At 39.0% G+C, this 15,726-nt stretch overlaps 1 long non-coding RNA gene across 1 annotated transcript; it reads right to left on the bottom strand.

Annotated features, from left to right (window-relative positions):
- Positions 1–10,854: 10,854 nt before the first annotated feature.
- Positions 10,855–12,959, bottom strand: LOC113353850. The gene is made up of 2 exons (XR_003361571.1): positions 12,682–12,959; positions 10,855–12,532 (listed from the first exon to the last, which is right to left on the bottom strand). It is a non-coding gene; the product is annotated as an uncharacterized LOC113353850 (long non-coding RNA).
- Positions 12,960–15,726: the final 2,767 nt, after the last annotated feature.

Raw genomic sequence — 15,726 nt, 5'->3', positions numbered from 1 at the left:
AGCAAAAGATGAAGATATTTCATGAAGCGTATTCTGCGCAAATCCTTCACTCCTGGTCAGAAAGTCTTGCTGTATGACTCCCGATTACATCTTTTTCCAGGAAAACTGCGTTCCAGATGGAAGGGTCCGTACCTAGTACGCACAGTTTTTCCTCATGGAGCTGTAGAGCTGGAGGATGTCTCCAACAAGAACGTTTTCAAAGTCAACGGGCAGAGATTAAAGCCATTCCTTGAGCCATTTCCACCCGACATTGAAACAACCAACCTGGAGGACCCAGTCTATGTGGACTAAACTGGTCCACTCTTTCCCTAAATAACCAAAAAGTTTTCCAAATCTTTCCCTAAAAACCAAAATTTTTCGTTTTCCCATCAAAACCAAATGTTCCCAACAAAACCAAATTTTTTCCAAAAAGTCCAATCCGCATTAAAAACCAAATTTTCTTGTAGATAATGTGTTAGTTAAATTTCCTTTTGTATATATTTTGTGCTCATCCATTGTGACTCCTAATATGATGGATTTTTGCCTGAAATAACGGAGTTTTAATCGAGCTGCCACCGTACAATCGGGTATTCTCTCTCCTTTTACTCTACTCAGCATGTTCCTCTATATTGTTTTATAATTCTTTCCATATTTTGAAACATTGAGGACAATGTTTAGTTTAGGTTTGGGGGTATAGAGTAGACCATGATAATTTGCCATAATTGAAAACGAACTCCTTCTTTTTTGAAAAAATTGAAAAATTCCAAAAAAAAAAAATAAAAACAAAATTAAAAAATTAAAAAAAAATCATAAAAATGGAGCTCATTTACCTTGAAATGTTGACTCTTGTGCAAATATGTATTATTAGGAGTCTTAGTCTAGATATTTAGGCACCCTGATTCTAGCACAATTCACATAGTGATAAGAAATTTGCACGCGCACGATCTACCAATACATGTATGGCCTCGATCTTCAAGGTGTTTGATAGGAAGTTACGATTGCCAATCACTTTAGAATACTGAACGAAACTTGACTAGCTTGTTCTTTGGTTGGTTGGGATAGAAGGTGGAGGTTACATTAAGAAAGACAACCATCGAATTTAACTGGGTGCATCAAAAAGGGCTACCTCTTGCAAAGTGTCATGTAATTTTTGTTTCCTTTTGTTATGTATCAAAAGTCCTTGAAAAAAAAAAAAAAAAAAAAAAAAAAAAAAAAAAAAAAAAAAATCAAGTATTTATCAATTCCATCATCTCTTGTTCCAAAAATAAAAGAGAATAGTCAATGTAAATAAGAGTCATGTAAAGTCATTTTGTTGTTTTTGTAATAAGCAAGGAGGGTGTATGCCATTGATGTACAACGCGAGTAATTGTGAAATACCTCCAACTCATTCACAATTCTCGTAAAGTCCGGACAGCTAGCTAGATTTCGACCTCAGTTCTTAGCCTGAGAAACTATCTCTTGGTGATTAGTAGTCATACTTCAGATCTTTCTTTACACATGTGTAGATACACTTTACACTCTTATCACATGTCTTTTTTTTGTTATCAGTGCTAGGATTGTGCCTTCGATAGCTAGATTGACATCTCCATTTTGCTGTGAGCTTAAACTGTTTTGCACATGTCACATTTGATGGAATCTGAGCTTATATTTTGACCTAGAACTTTGTAGGTACGTTCTAAGCAAACCTTCACGAGACTTCAACTCGTCCACTAGGGACACTTAGTGGTTTAAAAGGCTTAGTGCATACGCTAAATGCATTCGAGAGACCAGCGACAGTGGTATAGTTAGGATTTCCTTAGTTTTGTTACTTGAGGACAAGTAAAATTCAGGTTTGGGGGTATTTGATGAGTGCCAAATAGTATATATTTATCCCTTTTTGTTGGCATTTAACTCATCTTTTGTGCATTAATTCTACATTTTATCCCATATTCTGTATTTTCATTGTTTTCAAGAATAAATATTTTTATTAATTAATTTGCATTTTTAGGTAATAAATAAAGTTGGATGAGTTGCGGAGCAAAAGAGCAGAAAAGTTGAAAAGCCGGGAGAAATTACGCAAGGAAGCCGCAAAGAATGGAGCGCACGTCCAAAAAGCTGGAAATGGGCTCAAGAAGAAGAAAGTTGTTCTTAAAGAAGAAGTGGGCTCAAGGTTTTCCAAGCCCAAACTCATTTCCCAAACCCATATTCTATACCCAAAAGCCTAAAACCCAAATCCATACCCGCTTGCGTCTTCAGCCGTCAGATCAGTTCTCAGAAGCATCCGACGGTCGCTCCCTTGCTGTGCATCGAAGTTTGATATCTCCGCCTAACACTACAACACCTAACTCCATCTGGCGTCGTTGATTTTGTTGTATTATATAATCCAGCGGTCGCTACAAGCTTCACTTCATCTCACCGTCCGATTGATCTTTCATCTCCCTATCCCACGGCTCAGCGTCGCAGATCATCAAACTCGATACACTCGCCTCACACCCAAGTGCCGAACACCCTAGACCTCAAACAAACGCACCCTTCCCCTTTCTCCATCGAACCCATCTCCTCCATCACCCCCCTCTGCAGAACCACCATACTCCGTACCACCACCATGTCCGTCTCCATCACCACCACCTCACCCCAAATCACTCCACTATTTTCTCCCCACTCTACTCTACCTAACCCATCACGTACCATCTCTTTAGCATCACTAATTCTCCAATTTCTCATCTCTCTGCTCACTGAAACCCTAGGTGAGAAATTGGGGATATAAGTGATGATTAAAGCAACAATTGGAGCATGAGAGGAACGAGAAGAAGCAGGAGAAGAGTGGGTCGACGAGATGGAGCGAGTATCTCATCAACAGTAGGTAAATCAATTTCACCAAACCCTAGTTCTACTGATTTTGGGGGAAAATTGGGGGAAAACCCAAATGTGTAATGGGTATAAATTGTGTTATGTGTGTGTGAGGACACTATTCCTCTGGACTAGCCAGTAGAGAATTTGCTACAATTTTTATGAACTTCAATTTCAGTGCTTATCAGTTGACAGTTGAAAATTATATATGTTCTTGGTTATCTGATATGTTGCTAAATGTGTATGAATTATCTATGTTAATGTATGTATGTTGCCATAACATGGTTAGCATGAGCTAATCAGCATCAGGCCAAGGCTCAGTGAAGCCTTGTGCACTGTCATGTGACTAGAAGCTAGGATGGTTCTCCTGTTGCTGTGTTTTGATTGAGCAAATGGGAGATACCAATGCTCATAGAGCCTGTGATTGGCTGTACTGTCAAAAGACAGCCAATGCTAGGGGTAGACTAGTGAGCAATTTGGTGTTCTTCCATTTCTAGATGTATGCTTAGGAACAAACATAACCTAGAAACATGTCATTTGATTAGGACACAAGGTGGATCATAAGCCTTGGCTTACCCACCAATTCCCTCTCAGAAACTTGCATTTTCAGTCCTGTGTGTTTGCAATTCAGTTAATTTTCTTGCCTTTTATTTTCTTGCACTTTGTAGCTTCTGTGCACTGAAGTCAGTGCACAATCCTGCCCTTGCCCTTGGCTTCCAAGCCTTGGTTCTTTGCTGATTTACCTTGTCTGTTATCTTTCCCTGCTGTGGTTCTTAACTGTTTCTTTATTGCTTTACCTTGCATCTTTGGTTCATGCCATTTACCTTGTTTTGCTCACTGCCTTAGTGCATTGTCACCATTGTTAGCCTAGGAAAACTTCTTATATGCTCCTCTCCCTGTGGACAAACCCCTACTCATCATTTTATTACAAATCTTGGCCTTGTATACTTGCAAGTGTTTTGTGTGCATCTTATCATCACACCAGGTGATACGTACAAATTTTTCCCGTGACATGATTCCCACGTAATCAGTCCACATGGCATATCCGAGCCCACGTGTACAGTTTTCATGTTGATTTAACTGAGCTAAATCAGTGATTCAAAGGACTTTTAGGTCTTTTTAGTTACACCTAACGGTGCTAACTTTCCATCCATCACTTTTGGTCAAAACTTGCCTAGTCTAGCAATAAATAAAAAAAGTGGCCTAGATTTGAAAAGCACCAAAAAACAGGCTTATTTTTGTAAAAAGCCCAAACTAAAACTTGACTGAGAATTCAGATTTTGAATGGAGTTTCAAGTCGGCAAAACAATCACCAGGCTATGCTTTGCCGTTGGATTTTTGTGATCAATGTCTAAGGATTAAAACGCGCTCTAGTGTTTGTGTCCGTCTGGAACTATTGGTGAGTTATCAGATTCGAATTTGGAGGAAGAAAAGTATATAAATAGAGGGTCGATAACCCACATAAGGCATCTCCTCACCCTCACTTTCACGTCCAGAAACTGTTCGATAAAATTCTTCAGAGAACAGCTGAAACTTCATGGGTTAAGTGGAAAAATGCCCCAATTTGGACTACAAGGTTGTGAAAATGCCCCGGACGTTAGGCAAAAGATCAAAATGCCCCATTCCGTTACTTTTACCTATAATAGTCAAAATGGGGCATTTTGATAACTTCTGACTGGTCAACTGTGTTGTGAAATGTCTTTTTTGCCCTTGTACAGAAATACCGCTCGACATGATGTCACACGTGTGCTAATAAATTCATAACACGTGTGCACTGCAAATAGATGACACGCGTGCAATGTAAACTGGCGACACGTGGAATGTGATGGACACGTGGACTCTGGCTGACACGTGGGTTGAGACACCTGTACCACACGTGTGGTTCGTACGAATACTTCAATTCTTATCTTCAACCTTGGTCGTGTTTGAGCCACCGAAACCAAAATACCAGATCGATACAGAGAGAGAGACAGAGATAGAGAGACAAAGAGAGATCGAGAGACAGAGAGAGACATTGAAGACGGGGAAGAATAGTGAAATTGCAGATCGAGAAGATAGATGAGACGGAGAAGATAAGAATAGCGTTTCTTAACCCAGTGAAGAACAGGTAACTTTTAACCTAATTTTGTTTTACGATTTATGGTTTTCGAAACCTAGTGAAACTGTTAACTGCGATTAGGTTTCAGAGAGTAGAAATGAAGTTAGGGTTTCAGAATCTGTAGTCACCACAGTTGTAATTAGGGTTTCAGGGAAACAAAATTGGGTTTTAGTGAATCAAATTTAGGGTTTCAATAAATATAATTAGGGTTTGAATAAAAAGAAATTAGGGATTATAATTTTGGGTTATTGAATTTTTAGCAGATGATTTAGGGGGTTTTCCATTTTTAGGGGATATTTCAATTTATTTTTGTCTATGAATTCTGTGTATCTCTGTCTATTTTGGTAACTGTTGATTACTGTGATGGCATGGCATGAGAATTTCAGTCATGTTCTCTTCAATAATGTATCTGCTGGAATATATTAGTCATGTTCTGTGCGTGAGAATTTCAGTTGTGAATTTTGGTTAAGTGTGAGCAATTGGATATAAAATACAATAAGCATATTAAATCTGAAACCTGTCATTTGAAATCTGGAAATTCAGCTGCATTTGATACTAGTAAGTAAGCTAGATTAGATACCTACAATTTGTGTTGGTTTTTTCAGTAAGTCTTTACTTGGTTTGTTTATGGTATGATAAGACTCCTTTATGTGTTTATGTACCACAATGGATTAGTGTACTGTATGTGAACACCAGGACCACGGTGATGTTTTAGATATAAGATTATTCAATTCTCTGTAGATGTATTAACTTGAAAGTGTTGGATACAAAATTGCTTCCTCTTCCTCTTTTCATTATTTGAAAGTGTTGTAGTGTATGTGTGTATTACTTGGTTTAGATAGTGATAATTTTTCTATACTAGTGAAAATATTAGTGACATATTTATATGTTTCCATGTTTATTGTTTATGTGTGTATTACTGTTATAATTGTAGTGTTATTATGTTTCCAGTCTTATTATATAGTGTATGTGTGTACTGTTATAACTGATTATTGTTTCATTTTTGTTAAATGTTTAAAAATGGTAGTGAGGATAGGAATTCTGGATTTCTGATATAGGACAGAGGTTTAAGGACATTTATTGTTTTGGTTGTAAAGCTGGTACCAGTGGAGAAGCTTTCATGGCTATGCTAAAGAGCAGGTTGGTGAATAAACAGGGTATGAATTCTACACTAGAACTGTTTTTATTTAATGATGATGATGGGAATCCATATGATAAGTGTGAATCAGATGAGATGTTTATTTCATTTGGGAATAAAGGGAAACTAGATAAAGACAATTTGGTAAGACTGTGGTTCACTATAATTATTCCTACAATTAGACATTGGGGTTTTGTTTGCGATACTGCTAGTGTTACTGGGGTAAGTGGTATGACTAATTTTATGAGTCCAGTGAAGAAGAAAACTGTTAGTAAAAGGGTTGAGGTTAGGAGGAGTCCAAGACTTAATAAGACTGCTGCTGTTAGTGGGGTAAGTGATATGAGACCAACAAGACTTGACTTTGTGCATGAAGAGCCAGTTGTTTCTACACAAGCATTTGTTGCAGAGAACCATGTGCATGAAGCACAAGTTAATCCTACACAAGCATCTGTTGCAGATAACCAAGTACAGGGGTATGAAGATGACCAGGTGAATTTACCTAATCTACATACAGACGACTGTCATCCTGATGATAGGCCTGGGTTTCTGTTTGAGGAATATCATGAGGAAGAGGTAGGTGAAGAGGAAAGTGAGATGGATAAGATACCATTACAAGGAACTAATTTACACCTAATGTAGATCCAAGGACAATCAATTGATTGATGATTATTTTCGTTACACATCTCACATTCCTGTAAATTAAGTAAAAATTAAAATGAGATGGATAAGATACTAACCCCTAACTATGTTCTTCTTTGTAAAATTCTTGAAATTGAACTTACTATTTTCATTTTCTCACCTGAGCTAGCAGCCATTATGAAAAATCCAATATACTGATTTTTGCTTTTGGATTCCCCATTTATAAGAGTCAGGCGAGACAAGAAGTTGACCGCTATTACAACGGTCGGAATCTACAACGGGCGGATTTACAACGGGCGGAATCTGTAGCCGTTGATTTGAAATTATGTCACACATGTCGCAATCTTAGTTAATAGGACACGGTGGTCATTCTTTAAAAAAAACCATATCGGTAAATATAACCACAAAAATCTCCGGCCATCCAATTAATAGAGTAGCCACGTGTCGCAATCCTAGTTAATAGGAAATGCTGGTCATTTTAGAAAAATAAACGCCCGACATGGTAAATCTAACCACTTCATCTCTGGCCGTCCAATGTTTAGACTAGCCACGTGTCGCAATCTCACTAATTTAGGCACATGCCAAAATAGTCACGTGCATGTGAGCCTTTTTGACAGAAGGGTATAAATGACATTTTTTTCCACGTGCGGGGGCCACATGCTTATTGTTTTGACCACTTAACCATGTGAAACGGAATACATAACAGAATGGCGCATTTTGATTCCATTTTGGGACATTTTGATCTTTTGCCTAACGTCGGGGGCATTTTCACAACCTTGTAGTCCAAATTGGGGCATTTTGCCACTTATATGCGCCAGTAGCAGAAGGGTTGTAGCAACATCCGCACTAGCTGAAGATCTGCAACAGCGACAACAGCAGCTAAAATTCTTATACAACAGCAGTTTGCTTTCTATGAACTCAATTATGTCTAGCTAATTTCATTATTTGATCAGGGATGAATTCTAAGTTCTAAATATGATTTAAATTCTTTAAAAAACCTATTTTGAGTTTTTCACATGATTTTTGTGTGTTTTTACTACAATATTTTTTAAGATTAATTCTAAAATTATTTGGGTGGCCAACTAAATCGTTTTACTAATTAATCTAATGCTAGTATTGAGTTTGGAGATAAGTAATCGCCAAACAACTCTTACACACGTAGAAATCGTGAGACCTTTTAGAGGGATTCTGTGGAGCGATCACGAGTAAAAACAACCCTAGAAAGTAGACCTTGATCTAAGAGTCTAACTATTAGGATCAACCTATAATTCACAAAGCCTAAAGCGTTCATTGGATTACACCTTGAGTGATCTACTACTTGGTGGTTCGTTAAATAGAATCTGGTAGTCGAAAACTTCCGTGTCTAGTGATTTAAGGAATTTTGGGGTTAACATTGATCTAACTGTTATCCCACGGTTGATAATAATATGTGATGAATGAAAAATAGATTAAAATATTAATTTAATGAATATTTAGTAACGAAGAAGGATTCCTTGATCATATTTCTCATCATTGTTTTCAACCTAATCATTTTGATTTGCCTTTCTATTTATTTTGCTTAAAATCTTTTACAAAACCCCCCTCTTGTGACGCTTTCAATAACTAAAACTCCTTACTCTTCGTGGGAACGAATCTTATTTACTGTTATATTATTCATTAGTAAAGTAGAAGATAAGTGAATTAATTTGTGCACCCACGACACACATCAGTATGATGGTCTGAGACCGATGGTGCTTGTCCCGGTTCTCCATTGTATGCATTATTTAGAATGTATGAACTTAGAACAGATATTTGGAGGAATGACTTCCACACTTAATCTTGTGGATTCGACTGTTATTTATACTTGAAAGATTACACAGTAAGTTGTTACAGATTTGAAACTTATTCAAAGATAACAAAGGAATACTAAAAGATAGCCATATGACTCTAGCCTTATAATCGGTCTTCAACTGACTCAGTTGAGAGTCTTTAGGTGATAACTGTATCTTGCTTAACACCTTCCCTCAAGTTGTACTGGAGTTGGCGAAGGTGCAACTTGCTACGTAGAATATGAAATCTTGCTGTTGGAAGACCCTTAGTAAAGATGTCCTCCAATTGATCACTGGAGTTTAGATACATCATTCTTTAGAAATCTTCCTATAGTTTGTAACTGCCCCTCAAGCTGTTGTATGAGAAAATTGGTGTTTCTCTTCAAATTCATAGCATGAGATAGTCAATATACTTCTTCAAATGGTTGTGTGAGATAGTTGAAATACCTCTTCAATTGGTAGTATTGATCTGTGTTGGTTAACAGATGTAATTGGTAATGGTTACATTTGTTTTGGTATTGAAATTTGTTTAAAATTGGTTTTTAAGAATGTTTCTAATACCAGATCTAAAGTGTTGATACATGGCCTTGCCACTAGCTAGAGACATGTGAACAAGCTTGCTTAGCAGAAAACGGTGTTCATGGCGGTGGTGAATTGTTATGATTTGGTGATAGAGACTTGTGTTGGAGGTAAAATGGATGGATTATGTGAGTAAAATAGGTGATGGAACTGGTGATATGGGGGAAAAAAAACAAACACCTAAAGATGATGTATAGCTCAAAACTCTAGCCTTATAATCGGTCTTCAACTGACTCAGTTGAGAGTCTTTAGGTGATGATTGTATCTTGCTTAACATATGAAATGTATTGAATTTGCAAAATGTATGGAATTTATAAAAATTTATCAAATGTTTTCATAAAAAAAGTATAAAAATATGTCAATGAATTTTAAAAAATGTATGCAAGTATCGTTGAAATGTAAGGAGTAAGTTTTTGCAAACTTTTTAGTTGGGTGTGATGCATGTATTCCCCCCTTTTGGTTTCGGAAGCTGGTTTTGAAGCTTGTGGAAGCGAAAGTGATTGTCCCTGTGGGGTCTTTGCAAGTACACCGAACCAGGTTTTGTTGTTGCTGAAGATAGATGTTTCGCAAGATGGTGTGCCATATGCTTGCAGGTAGCTGGACTAATAGCCTTTTGTATCCCTCGGGAAGAAAGTTGATGTAGGATTGCAGGGGACATATAATTGTGTATGTCGTCACTGCTTCTGTTGCCCCTGCCGCTGTTGCAGATGTTGCTTTTGTAGCCACTTCCGCTACTGCTGTGAGAGGTATTGGTGTTTCCATGTGACTTGCACTTCTCTGTGGTAGAACTTTGGTTTGTTGTGAAGTAAGCTTTGTGTGCCATGTCTTTTATAATATAGTGTTAGAAAAAACGATTTAAAAATACCAATTTTTCCATGGACTATGTTTTGATCCCTAGACCTATTGCCCATTAATTGTTTTTTCATTTGAATAGATAAAACAGTAGTCCCACATTGACTAAAATCTAAAGAGTTTTAGACATAAATACCATAGAATTGGCTATAAGGGCATGGCCCTTGGGTCATTAGACTTTTGTGCTTGGAGGGAAGGTCTAGACTAGGGCAAGGTTGCCTTTCCCGTACGCGCGGTGCTTCGCACAGAAGCACGCACGCCGCCGCCGTCCGGTCGCTCGGGCTCGGGCTCGGGTGTGGGTGTGGGTTCATTAGATCCTATCTTTTTGCTGAAATTTTTGGTACGTGTTTTCCACACAAGTAGAAGAATCTTTTCTTTGTCTGTACGTGTTTTGTCCTGACTTCTTTGTTTGAACGTGCTTGTCTTGGCTTCTTTGTCTGTACGCGTTTTGTCCTGACTTCTTTGTCTGAACGTGCTTGTCTTGGCTTCTTTGTCTGTACGTGTTTTGTCCTGGCTCCCTTGTCTGTACGTATTTGGCTTGGCAGCAACACACTGCTCCATGCCTGACAAAACAGTTTTTCTTGCACTATCTTTAACCCAATATTACCAGTATTTCTGTCATAAGCATGGGTTTTCTTTCTTGTTTGTAACTACACAAACACTATATAAGAGAGTAGTTGTAAGCTCAGACTACACACCACAGAGAAACATCTCTTCTACTCTCCCTCTGTTTTTCTGTAAACATCTCTTCTACTGTTTTAAGTTTTGTCAAGCTCTAAGGGTACCCTCATTGTATGCTACATTGAGGGGTACTAACTGTAGTTGTATCCTGGAGGTGACTCGCCAACTGCTGTAGCATCTCAGAGGAGTGGCAGGCAATATTGCCTTTAGGACAGCGTAGTTTACGTGCCTCTACATTTTCTGTGCAGCAACATCAACAACCTTATTTTGAGCTAAGTATCTTCTTCTCAGTTACATTATTAATAATTTACCCAACATATAGGTCATTGGAACATCATCAGATGAGCTTGGAAGTGAGAGCGACATCGGTTTTGGGTCTTTGTTTCACCTATCGCCTCATCTTTTGTTGTATTTCCAATGCCTTCGGACGAAGCCCAAGTATCACCACCCTGCCTGGCGAGCACATCTCCAGCTAGACTCCCCGGATCATCGCAGAGACTTTGGATCTTGGATCATGGTAGCATGGTTTTGGCTCTTCGTCGTCGGAATTGGGACATCGCTGTAAGACTTGCATCATCGGCATAAGTCTTTGGTTCATCGTTGCATTTTGCACCTCCGTCGTCGTCGGACTTGAGCTGTGCTATGCTTAGGTTACATAACGGGACCTACATATGCACGGACCAAACTTTGTGTATCTTTGTCATACACATCGGTCTTAGGACCATCGTTGCAAGACCTTGTACCACCATCTTCGTCTGACTTGGTATTGTCGGCGTCGGTCCTTGCACCATGGGGTAAAACGTCGGCTTTCACGCTGGTGTTACTATACAGCTCCAAATTTGCAGTAGCGATGACAATGTCTTGAATTCATGGTGGCTTAGTTGTACATCTCTTTAGCAACATGCTTATATGTGTGTCCCTTGTTGATTTGCGTGCAGTAAAATCCAGTGCTATGAATCTGCATAAAAATGAAACCATAAAATGTTTTCGGGAATTCCCATTGGGAGGTAACTCTCTTAGTTGAACTGCAACTTCCCTCGACTCTTGTTCCACCATTGTTTCATCTTGATAATTCATTCGGCTTTGACTGGTACTGCATCATCGTGATGAGGATTAGAGCTGCATCTTCGTCACATGATTGATCGATCACTTTGTGCTTCGGGGTACCTTCCATGTTGGTAGAACGTCAAATTTCATCTCGGAGAACCTGCATGTCCGGTGGCTTGTAATGCGTCTGAAGCTGGGCTCCTTTTGGTAGACTTCCATTGTCATCATTGTGTCGTGGATGCTATTTCTATCTTGGATTGGTGTTCTCTTCAAATCGTCATCGGACTTAACATCATCGCCCCAGGACTTGGTGTCATCATCGTTGGGCACTTGGATGATCCAGTTGCTTCACTCAACGTCGTCATCGAATCAATTAAGCATCGTCAACTATCTTCGGACCATCGTCTTTGTGCTTTTACTTTGATCTTCGGATATTGTTGCAGTACTTTTCATCATTGTGATACTTGTGCATCGTGTAACAGGTAGGTTGACTAATAGTCATCGGATTCGTCCTTGTCCTGCGATCAGATTTGTTCTTGTAAACAGCGCCTTGAGTTGATGCTCGTCCACATATTGCCAGTCTTTGAATTTGAGTTGAGGATTCCCGCACCGTAGACACCTTTGTTCGCAGCAGCAACTGTACATCTCACAGCTCTCCTTGTGCTTTGGGCTGTTGGTTGCAGGCTCTCGTCATTGCTTATGCTACCGCAATAACCTTTGCTTCCTTGTGTACTCTACTAGTGTAGCTTTCACTTGAACTGCTGCTCTTCTCCTCTGATTAAACTAATTCAGTTTTTTGAATGGGGTTGTGGAGTTGAATTGAGTCCATTATTGACATCAGTTGAACTGCGGTTTGTATCTTACTCTCTTGGTCTACGCAACCTGCATAAAAGTAAAAAATAAATAGATGTCAAACATTGAACGGGGCTAGGCTTTAGGGAGTGGTCCTCTTTGCTTTAACTTTGGAACGGGTGGGCATCCATGTAAGTAATTTTTCTTTACTGCTTGTGCTTGGTATATATATATATAACCTTATTGGGACGTGGTTGTCCAGTTTGCCCCTGCTTTGATATTTTTGCTTCGGAATTTGTATGACTTGTGAGCTGCACTGCAGATTCTCTTAACTCTTCTCGTCCAATAACCATTCCCCTCGTAGTGGCCTTTGAATTGAGTTCTGTTACTCTCCTCCAACTGGCATCATCGGAGTAGAGTTTGTATGCATCACAGGGACTGAGGTGAGCGCCGGGTGAACTCTTCTCCGATTTGCTTGCATTCATCATCGTCATTGGACATATCACCTTTGTTGCATGGCTTAGCATGATCATCATTGGACCTTTCATCATCACATGATCATTTGCAAGAGGACCGGAGCTATCATCAGGTTTGCATGTCGGTTTGTATCATCGTTGGTATTGTAAGATAGAGCACCCTGGCTGCAATATTGTTCCGAAAGGGATGGTACTGCTACTTTGGTTAATCTTGGACTTGCATTTGTAGACTCTCATGGTCCTTTGTAAGAGCCTTGGAGAACCTTCACGTCAGGAGCAATCATCGTTGTCACCAGAATTTGGCTTCGGTCCACCGTAGAGTTTGGACTTTGGTCTTCGGACTTTTGCTCGTCATGGGAAGACTGCCATTATTAAGCAGCTGGCGTTACATCAACCTTGCATCATCGGAGTGGAGCATTGGAGCCATCGGATTTGAGCCATCATCGTCGTTGGACTTGGGCTGCAAATCAACTGTACTTGAAGTCACTTTTGTCATCTTCTTCGGACTCTGGTTCGTTAATTGGTGTTGCATTAGCTTTGCACCATCGTCTGACTTGTTATGTCGGCTTTGGACTTTGGTACGTTGGTTACTAGAATACTGTCTTTTAGCTAGCTTGACTGGAGCTGCATCATCTGGACATGGACCGAAGCCGCACCATTGTTGTCAGAGGTAATGGATTTTGGTCTTTTAGCTTCACATTCCATCTTGGGTCGGAGCTGCTCGGAGTGGAGTGACATCATCCAACTGACCAGGGCTCTCATCGTTGGACCAAAGCAACGTCAACAGTACTTTGATTCTAGCAGCCACAATCATCGGGTTCAGAATCAGAGTTGCATCATCGTCCTTGGTTTTGTACTTCGAGTGAGCTTTAAGGTTGAACTGTTGTTCCCCTCCTCCAAATGAGTGCAACTAACCGCATCATGGCAGCAACCGCGGTGGTATGTAGCAGCTTTTCATAGTGTGCTATATTGCTTTCAGTAGACAATCATTCCAATCATCGTTGATAGAACAAAGGTAGTAAAACGATCCAGCACTTACTCCTCTTTTCAGAGGTAGTGGATTTCTTACTCCTCCCTTGGCAGCATCGTTAACTAGTCTGAATTGCAACATCGGTGTATAGAGGGTCGAAAATCTAAGAGAGGGTTTGGTTAAAAGAAACAAGTCCATAGCTTAGATAGAAATATCATCTAAACATAATGGTTCATTGAACCATTTTCTCAAACAGTAATAAGGCAAGCAACATTCAAACATTATAAGTAGCTTAAAATGTAATAGCTGACATAGAGAACTTGATGGATTTCTGTGAACTTAGATACCAATCGCCACACAAAAAGAGTCAAAGATATGCGTACTTTAAAGAAAGCAAAACAACATTGCATACAATCGAATTACAGATCCGCATAAATGGTTGGGAAAAATGATGTTGTGCAAGAGAAAAATTTTGAATTAAAAGAAACATCAGTTGAAAACTTAGGAAATCAACGTAAAAAAAGGGGAAAAATCCTCTCCTGGTTTTAACAAAGATGGGAAAAAGAATGGGTTTTCTCCATGAAAACCAAGGTCAGAGAACTTTTTAAATTGAAGAAGTTTTAGAAGTTGGTCTTAGAGATGCAGGGAAAAATGAAAGATTTTATGAAATTGAAAACCAATTTTCAGAAAATTAAAACACGTAGAATAAATTCTTTACCCATAGCCTGGATCTAGCGCCAAATTGTGAACACCATTAGTTTGGTATCACGACCAGTTGATTAGAATGACATAACAGTAGACAAATTAAAATTGTTAGAGCATTGCTCGGTTGAACTCGCATGCGTTGTTATATCAAGCATGTTTGTCAATGTTAGTGATCAAAACTATAAGTCTTGATTTCTAGTCTACTATAGCTAAGTCTCGGACTAGCATAGTAAGTTTAGTTGAGCTCAAGGACTTCATGGCGATTCATCATACAAGTAGAAGAGCTACTCAAGGAACCGGTGGAACTTCTCAACAAAAAGGTATGCGAAGACTTGAACTTATCTATCACTCAAAAGTCTATCTATTCTATCTCCTACTTCTTGAGACAAAAAGTCGTATGCTATATATAGACTTAGATTATACACATTTAATATTTCGAGCCGAGTATACCTCGCCTATCTATATCTCGAAATATGTGTTGGTAAGCTTTTCGCTTCGACCAAGTTTATCTTTACCTAGTGACGAAAGTCATGATATGTTCGAATCACTTTGAAAATTGCTTTGACGAGAAATGGTGTAACAACTGTATGACGTCCTCTAAGAATGTTTCAATGATTGGAATGAGAGTTTAGATTACATAACCAATGATGGACATAAGTATTGTTGTGGGAACACATATGTGCATAAGTCCTATTCCTTGAACCAAAGTTTGCGAACTTTGTTGATCAAGAGAAACCGGAAGAATGGCTTGTTGCCAAGTCCGCGAACTGCCGAACTTTTCATCCCGAGAAATTCTGCTGGAGTTGACAAACTAGTTGCGTGAGTACCAGTCCGCGAACCGGCGGAAGGTCTTTTGCCGAGATTTTATGCTGGAGTTTGTAAACTCTACCCGGTTGCTTAAGTCCGCGAACCTAGTCTACGAACTTAAGAAGGTTATATATCTGAAGATGATTTCGGAACTTAAACTTATAAAGACTAAGGAATACAATTTTCAAACCGTGGCTATAAAAGTTTATGAACCGATTCAAGTGAATCAAATCATCTTTGCTTCAATTGTGTCTTGTGTAGTACATGAGATTTCCTTGCAATTGAACAACTCTCTAACTAGTTCATTTGAGTCATTTGAACTAGTT

Source organism: Papaver somniferum, chromosome 2 (assembly GCF_003573695.1).
Source record: "Papaver somniferum cultivar HN1 chromosome 2, ASM357369v1, whole genome shotgun sequence".
Lineage (NCBI taxonomy): Eukaryota > Viridiplantae > Streptophyta > Magnoliopsida > Ranunculales > Papaveraceae > Papaver > Papaver somniferum.
This window is presented reverse-complemented; position numbering and strand designations above follow the sequence as displayed.